Consider the following 9,463-nt stretch of genomic DNA (forward strand, 5'->3'; position numbering starts at 1 on the left):
CATGTCATTTCCGTCACTTCCGCCGACTTATAGACTCCTCACGTGAAACAGATCCGAAACCCGCCACACAAGTTTGGAGTTCCATGAATATGTTAGAGGAGGGCAAGTCATTAAAAATCCTCTTACAGATATCTAAATTGTGTTTTTTCTATTGAGGTCTGAAGGGGCCACGAAATGTTTAGGGGGGACAGGTCCTCCTAGCGCCCCTCTGATTGCAAGCCTGACCTGAAACAATAAAGAAATCAAATTTTACAAAGTGACTACCAACTCATATACCTACGCAGCTAACGTATACAAACATAAAATAATTGCTTCCTTCCTAATCAGGCCACGAACTTTCCATTATCGTAAATTTGATCAGAGGTGACGCAGAGGAAACCAACGAGGGCGAGCACCACCCTGGACTGTTTCGAAATAAATATAAAAGAGAGAGAAAGAAAGAAAGAAAGAAAGAAAGAAAACAGAAAAATAACTGCCCTCCAAAACATTTTCTGTTCCTCCGCTTGTTTCCTAACCCGAAAAAATTAAAGCAGGCGTCGTCAATGGATCAGTTCGGTTTTTCTATTTGATTTTACGTAAAAGAGCTATCTAGTAAAATGTTTAGTTTAGTTAGCCAGCCATTTCAATTTAAGCTTCCCGATATAAGACAAATTTCATACGATGTACAAATACTTTGCACACATTTCATTATACATGTTAACATTTTACTTGAATATCAGAGTTTTAAATAGTAACTAAAATGTATTAAACTTTTGTTGAAGTTAAAATGTTCGGTTCGATAAAAGGGAATTTTCTTTCCTTCTTGTCTTTCATAAGTCTTCAGTATATCCAGGGGGAGGAAGAACTGAACTTTGTACCAAATGAAGAGCATTATGTGTTAACTCATATCTTTACGTTTGTGGAACTTCCTCAAACCAAGCAAAAATCAAATGAACTTTCAGGGATTTTCTTTACTCAGTGAATTCTACCATGTTTATTGTTAAAGCTTCATTGTTTTGTGCAGTTCATTTATTCATTTGTTTTACCTTCCGCAGGCAGAGCTATTATCTATTTACCAAATATTATGCTCCATTTTGCATCGAGGTCTCTAGTGTTTACTAAATTATAGCGAGCAAATATCAAGATAAACAGTGTTGCTGCATGCAGTAACGAGAAATATAATCGGTCAGTAGATTTATTTGTGGTGTTATTGTGGTTAATGTATGTGGCTCATGTTAGCAAGCATTGGATGGTAACATAAGAAACTACAGGGTTTTAAAGAAATTTAGAGCCAATGAAAGAAGTAATAAAAATCACTAATACAAAACATGTTATCTACTCATTCGAAACCACTCTCTCAACCATTGGCGTCAAGTACATGGGGACAAAGGAGTATATGTCCCCAAGGAACTCGTCTATAGAGACATTGTCCCATTTGAAAAATTCATTACTGAGGGAAGCCCAAGATAAATACCTAACAAAAAGTCATATTCACTCCATGAAAGAAACCATGGCATGGGTGTAGCTATTTGTTTCTAAGTACCACTTCACTCCCCGCCTGCGGTGCAATTGAAATTTTTGTGTTTCTAGGTATATATAAATTATGCGTCATTGAAGTACTCGGGCTTTATTAGCCCGCCATTACCTATATACAGTATATGCATGTGCACTCACGAATACACACACAAATGGAGATAACTTTGTCATAATATTAACGTTAGTGCTACTAATAGAATGGATACGTGCCAACAACTGCTGCAAAATCCAAGTGATTTACGTTTCCTGCAACAGATTATCACGTGCGACGAAAAGTTGATGTTGTTCCGAAATTCGAATGTTGAAAAACAACAGTTGAGGAGCATGAGCCAACTTCTAGAATCGGTCGTCAAGAGAAAAATTCATTTCGAGCTCGTTTCTAATGATCATACCATGAATGCCGACCTTTGTTCCGAACATTTGAAACAGATGTAAGCTGCACTACGTCAAAAATATCCTGCATTGGTGAACCGAAAACGTGCTCTGCTGCAACAGAATAACGTAAAACCACACTCAGGTCGCGAAACGCAAAAAAAAAAAAAAAAAAAAAAAAGTAGGAACTTGATGGAATCAAACTGATATTCCATCCGACATATAGTCTTAACCTTACCCCTTTGAATCATGATGTTTCAGCAATTAGAAAGATATGGAAACAGCAGTTACCGATTTCTTTGCCTCTAAGGACAAGGCGTGGTATCGATGTGGAATGGTAGAACTGGCAGGAAGGTGGGTGTAGACTATCCAGCTCTAGGGCAATAGTTTGAACGTTAACATGCTTTATTGTATTGCAATAAAAATAAATGCAAATGTATCGTATACCAGAATATTGCAAGACTTAAGACTCAACCTTGTAATATTACTAATATTATTTAGCTCGTGTTAACTGAATTGTTAGAGTGTACATGATTTGTGGTTCTATTCCCAGTGGAAGCACTATTTTTTTTTTCAGTATTGACCTAGCATCATGAAGCAATTAGTAAACTGCCTGAATTAAGAGGTAGCGAACTTCAGTCCAGAAAGCCATATATAACATCGCCTGGGAACCGATGCACTGGCCAGACATCACTCAGTTGAATGTAAATCATCAGGGTGCTCATAGTTTTTCGTGAACTTTAGCGCCAGGAAGTTAACTTAGTACCACTTACAAGGGACGCACGTGTACCGTGACAGCTAGATATTTATGAAAATTGGTAACCTGTCTAATTGTGGATCGCTAATCATCGTGGTGAGAGTCACTCGGTGCGGAAATGCCTTGTTTACCCGCTACTTATAATACGTACACCAACGGATGAGGCTCTGCCGAATTATAACCCAAAAATGCCGGAAAAAGGCAGAAAATGAAAAATGTATGCAAATAAACTGAAATCTGCGGGAGGGGGACACGTGACCAAGAAGACGGCAGTACTGTCAAACAGGCAGTGTTGCCACCCCAACACAAACTTAAAAAAAAAAATAGAACGTACACCGTTTTATAGCATTAAAACAATTGGTATAAAACGTGAAAGAAAATAAGCAAAAGGTAGGTTATTAGCAGGGGAGTACGCAGGGGGTGGGTGCCGGGAGTCCGGTTCCCCCCCCAAAAAAATCAGACTTTTGTGTAAATTTAGCCTAATTTTAGGGGCAATTTTAGGAATTTTAATATAAAATACCCTCATATTGAGTTTGGACCCCTCCCGAAATAAATTCCTGGGTAAGCTACTGGTTATCAGTGTTACTTGGGAAATTATGAAGTCTGTACAGAGAAACGAACAAATGTACAACAACAAGGCTACAGAAGGAACAAATGTACAGTAAAAAGTGAACCACAGCATCCAATGACTAACGGGCTTGATTGACTCACATCGAGTGTGTAGCGAGGGCGAGAAATGTATGTATTTTGCCATATTATCTTCGGCTTTTCTGTTGTATGTATTGGTGTATTATGTTAAAATATTTTGCGCCTGTATAATATTGGTAATATAAACGCAGTGTGTTCTATCTTCATCGTTTTATCCTAACGTATCCTATACTCTTGACTGACACATACCACAGGTCATTAATCCTTGCGAATTCTTTTCCAACGCACTTTCTTATCATAGATTTGTTACCGTTAGTGCCAGAGCTTTTCTGTACTTTTTTCAGGTGCTATGCCGTCGTTTCTGTGGTTCGTAAGGTTTGCAGGATTTTATTCAGTGTTGCAACATCAAGACAGTTCGTTTTATAGGTCTCGGGAACGGTTCGAGATATCGATTCCATACAAACGCCATTATAATTGCTGCGTTACAGGAAGATTTGGTGTTCACATTTCTTAATTATGTCACATAGAACGTCTTTCTACGGCTACTCTAACATATGTCCTGTGTCAAGCCCGTTAATAACTGGATGCTGCAGTTTACTCCCAGTTGTACATTCTTTCCTTCTATACTCTTGATGTCGTTGTACATTTGTTCATTTGTCTGTACGAACTCCATAATTTCTCAATTTTAGAACTTTATACTTCTATTATTTGGCAACACTGATAACCCACCTTTTATTTATTTTCCTTTTATGTTTTATGCCAATTGTTTTAATGCCATAAAATGGTATACGTTCCATTTGAAAAAAAAATATAAGTTTGTGTTGGAACGGGAACACTGCTTGAGTGGTATTACTGCCGTGTTCTTCGTCACATGTCCCACTACCGTAGGTATCAGAGAATACTTACATTGATTTTTCATTTTTTGTCTTTTTCGGGCGTTTTTGGGCTATAATTAGGTATAGTGTCACTCAGTCACTACTTGGTATATGTATTATACGTAGCGGGTAAGCAAGGCATTTCCGCATTGAGTGACTATCATTATGATGATTAGAGATCCACAATTAGTCAAAGTACCAATTTTCATAAATATCTAGCTGTCACGGTTCGCATACATCTCTTGTTATCACAAGTTGTTAATATTGCAATACTGTGTATCTAAAGAAAATTATAAGTAATTGCTTTCTTATCTGTCTCTCTTGCAATTCGTCTCATCCTTGTGTACTGGAAGAAAATACTAAACTTCCTACCGCAAGAACCCATAAACACATATCAAAAGTAAGTTAATATGTTCTGCAACGTTTTCGAAAATTCCTCTCCTAAAGGGTGCAAAACGGACTTTTTATTTTAAATATTAAAACTTAAGGTTTATGTTCATTAAATCTTATTCTTGCGGTACGAAGAACGGTCAATGCAGCTTCTTCTCTTAAAAATATTCTTCATTTGCTATAGTAGATGTGTTTAAATAAATACTTAGGGTGTCTACCAAACAAGTATAATCAAATTCCCTGACTTTCCCTGACAAAATTATAATTTTCCCTGAGTCTCTCATTCTTTTTTTCTTAGTATAACTCATGAAAAATAACTTATATTTAAAGTGAACTGTAAGTTTTCATCATTGTTTATATGCTTATACAATATTCTATAAACGTACAAACGAACCCATTTATTTACCTGTAATTTATGACTATTTTAGTGGCATTCCTTCACCCTTCACAGTCTGGGAAAGATTTTTCCCTGACACACAATGAAATTCCCTGACATTTTCACTGACCGTGCAAATTCCTTGATTTTCCCTGACTGGTAGACACCCTGTATACGACACGAAGGCAATTTTTTACTTTGGTCATTTCATTCAATGAATTCTTCAGTCAATTGATTGGTAGGGAACTAAATATCACTAGGGACTAGTTCCTCACCTAACCTAACCTTACGTAACCTAACCATCAACAGTAAGTCATCATGTGACTCGATACCGGTAACGAATCTAGAAGAGCAGAATGAACAAAGTAAAAACTTTTCGATACGAGTTCCATTCAGGGAATGAGGAAAGGTAACTCTTTACTTTGGGCAAGGCAGTGATATCCTATCTGTACATAGTGTTGCCGAACGAGCGCCAGCGAGTGAAGGGGGATTAGAGCCCCGCAGGGCACGTTTTTTCTATCTTTCCTTCTTGGGAACTGTAACTATAATTGCGGGAACCGGTTCAGATGACTTGGTTATGGTCACTGACTTACCGATCCTTGTCATTCCAGTAGAACAGTACATTATAATAAGACCTACTCTAAAATTTGACAAAGGTTCAAAAATAAGATATTCTGTTTCTTTCTCTCTTACCAAATTGATAGTGATTGTGGTTCTGTAATCACTAGTGTTGTTCAAATTCGCAATATCAAACATTCGGGCAATATTCTTTGAATATTCCTAATTGAAATATTTGCACAATATTTTCTTCAAACTTTGTTTTCAAATCTAATATAATATTGAATAAAATAAATAAATAGTCAATTAACTTGTCAACTATTTGAACAAGCGAATAACTATAAAATATATTATAAATATATATTTATAATTGCAAGCAGTAAGTATATTTGCAATAAATACTAGAAGTAAAAATGCGTGCATATTGACTAACCTTTATAACTGTCTGTTTTTGTAGAAGATCTATGTGATAAGTCCGTTTCGTTAAAATATCAAGTGAAACAGAAGAGTAGAACCTGTACACAATAGAGTTCTGTAACGAATTATTTCGTACATTGAATTTCAAGATCCCGTGGCATATTCTCGTGCTGTCCGGAGATTACATAGGATTCATGATTTAACAATGATCAGGGCCGCGATGGCTCAGTGGTAAAGCGTTCATATTTGGTGAATGGGGTCTTTGGTTCGATCTCAGCTAACACAGAGTGAGCTTTGTGGTAGACAAACACCGTGTGCCTGTATTTTCTCGGGGTTCTCCCGCTTCCTTCCACTATTTTCATTCCAGCATTTCATTCATTTCTCATTATCACCGTCTCCTTTAGCCTAACCAGTACAATGTGGGATGTAAAGCTTAAAGATTTCATTTTTCATTTTAACAATACGTAATCATAGAGCTACCAGAAAGAATGCTAAATTAATCACTAACAACTATGAATCTATACCATTCTGACTCTTACATTAACTATCAGAAGTGTCGTTCTTATATTATTTTATTTACAATGTAAAAATTACAATATATTTCATCAAAAGCAGTGTTTCTGAGAAAAGAATGTTAAAATTCCACACAGTGTAAAACAATAAAAATACTAACGATGGTGTATAATATAACTCAATGTATAAGTATACAATTTGCTGTTAAATATAAAAAGAGTGATTCTACAGTTAGTGGATTATTCTTCGTCAACCTCTGCTTCGCCCTCTGCAGTGGATAGCTCTTGGTATTGTTGGTATTCACTGATGATATCATTTACGTTATTTTCTGCTTCTGTGAACTCTAATTCAGATAAGCCCTCTCCAGTGTACCAATGAACAAACGCTCTTCTCCTAAACATTGATGAAAACTGCTCTAGAATCCTCTTCAGCAATTCTACGATAGCTGTCGAGTTACCAACTACTGTAGCAGCCATTCTTAGACCTCGAGGTGGTATGTCACAAACAGCAGTTTTGATATTGTTTGGTATCCACTCTGCGAAATAAGTACTGTTTTTATCGTGAACATTAACCATTTGTTCTTCAACTTCTTTCATGGACATTCTGCCCCGGAATACAGTACCCACTGTCAAGTAACGTCCATGTCGAGGATCACACGCAGCCATCATGTTCTTGGCATCAAATAATTGTTGGGTTAGTTCTGGAACCGTGCATGCGCGATACTGTTGGCCTCCACGGGATGTTAGAGGAGCAAATCCTGTTATGAAGAAGTGAAGACGTGAAAATGGAACTAAATTAACTGCAAGTTTACGAAGATCTGAGTTAAGCTGTCCAGGGAATCTTAAACATGTTGTTATACCTGTAACAACGGCAGATACCAAATGGTTTAAGTCGCCGTAGGTTGGATTGCTTAGTTTTAGTGTTCTGAATGCTATATCATATAACGCTTCATTGTCAATGCAGAAGGTCATGTCGGATGTGCCTTCGAGATGGTTAATCGAGAGAGTAGCATTGTATGGTTCTACAACAACATCTGATACTTTTGGAGAAGGAAGGATACTGTAGGTACTGATTATTCTGTCAGGGTATTCTTCTCTAATCTTCGTTAGTAGCAAAGCTCCCATTCCAGATCCTGAACCACCACCAAGGGAGTGAGTTAACTGAAACCCTTGTATGCAATCACAACTTTCAGCTTCTTTCCTTAATTGATCCATTACCGTATCAGCAATCTCAGCACCTTCAGTTAAGTTTCCTTTAGCCCAGTTATTACCAGCTCCACTCTGACCAAATATAAAATTATCAGGACGGAATATTTGACCATAAGGGCCTGCCCGAATGGCATCCATAGCTCCAGGTTCCAAGTCAACCAGAATAGCTCTCGGAACGTATTTACCTGCTTGTGCTTCATTATAGTATACATTAATCCTTTCTAACTGTAAATCTGAATCACCATGATATGTACCGCTCGGATCAATACCATGTTCGTCTGAGATAACTTCCCAAAATTTTCCTCCAATCTGATTTCCACATTGACCAGCTTGCAAATGAACTATTTCCCTCATTTTCGTGTAAAAAAGACTTCAAAAATTGTGTATAAATAAATTCAATCACAAATACTTGTAAAAGAACACAAAATAGTTGCAAAAATATGAAGAATTTTACCTTACAGCTGCTAACGCGAATAACAACAAATGTATACTAAAACTTGTTTCTTTGTTACCAAGCAACAGTTATATATTGCATAGATATCCAAGGTCTGTCTTCATTGTTTATTTCTAGTAGGCAATAAAATAACTTCTGTAACTTCCATCACATATTACCACAAATACATCAAATTAAAGATTTATAATGCTGAGTTGTGTGGAATTTTCGAGTTACATATATTTCGTGCAGAAAAAGAAGATGGAGGACCTTATATAATGATTGAACATAACTTTTTAGGTGTAAACAATATCCTATTGCATTCTAGTCATATTTTTTGTCACATGCTCACTAATTATGTACAGATTTATAATATGTTTGTTAACTTACATGCCATGTAAACAACTATATGAACGAAAAACACGAACCAACCTGTACCCCGCAAACATGCTTTACATCTATTCCGGTTCAGGGCAGGAAGTTAATAGTGGTGCCACGCAGGGGTTTGTCGGAAAGTCATATGCAGTTGTTCACTAGATACGCTTATAGCCCATATGATGATGCGCCTATGCCGTAAAACTATTTTTTCAGTGTCAATTCTTCACTTTCATTTTCATGATCATGGAGTACTCTCTTTAATATTGCATCTGCATATAAATTTACACAATGTACTTTCAGGAGATATTACTTACAGCTCACCTTGCATTTTTCCTTCACTCTCTTTGGGATGTAATAGCACAGTAATGGGACAAATTTTTAAATGATATACATATATCTTCCTTTCACGAAATAGGACTGCAGGGTTTCGAATGTGAATGTGGATAAGAATGGAGAAAATTAGCTAGATTGAATTGAAAGCGAATGAGTAAGCAATTAGAAATAATAAGAGAGAAAACATCAATTTTATATGTAATTTTTTAAAAAAGAAGAGAAATAGGTTTGGACATTGGCTGAGAAGATATATCACGATGTACTAGAAGCTAAGGTGGGAGAAAAAAGAGGGAGCACTAGGGCCTTGCCGTGCGGAGGGCGAGCGGGGCGACGGTCCCGGGCGTCGAAGTAAGGTGGGCGAAAAATTCGGGAGGAAAAAGGAAGAAAGATAGGAAAAATTGCTTAGAATATATGTATGAAGGCCGTCGTATACTCTCGCCTCGGGCGCTGATTTTCCAGGGCACGGCCCTGGGGAGTACGAAAGATGTTACAATTGATAGACAGAATTAAAACAGAAAATTCATACGTGAAGACTGAATGGAGGTTTCTAAGATCGTGGCAAATGATCTGCTACTAATGTCAGAATACTTATGATGACTGTTTTAATTAATAGAATTTACCTCTGATTCGTACAGGTTTACTTTGGTTGCACCCTAGAAAAAAATGTTGTTGAAAAGATATAATTCTCTT

The 9,463-nt window shown here is 36.9% G+C and overlaps 1 pseudogene; it reads right to left on the reverse strand.

The window, feature by feature from the left end:
- Positions 1-6,462: 6,462 nt before the first annotated feature.
- LOC145666873 (tubulin beta-2 chain pseudogene) lies at positions 6,463-8,136 on the reverse strand (annotated as a pseudogene).
- Positions 8,137-9,463: the final 1,327 nt, after the last annotated feature.

Source organism: Thermobia domestica, chromosome 12 (assembly GCF_964235325.1).
Source record: "Thermobia domestica chromosome 12, izTheDome1.hap1.1, whole genome shotgun sequence".
NCBI classification, from domain to species: Eukaryota; Metazoa; Arthropoda; class Insecta; order Zygentoma; family Lepismatidae; genus Thermobia; species Thermobia domestica.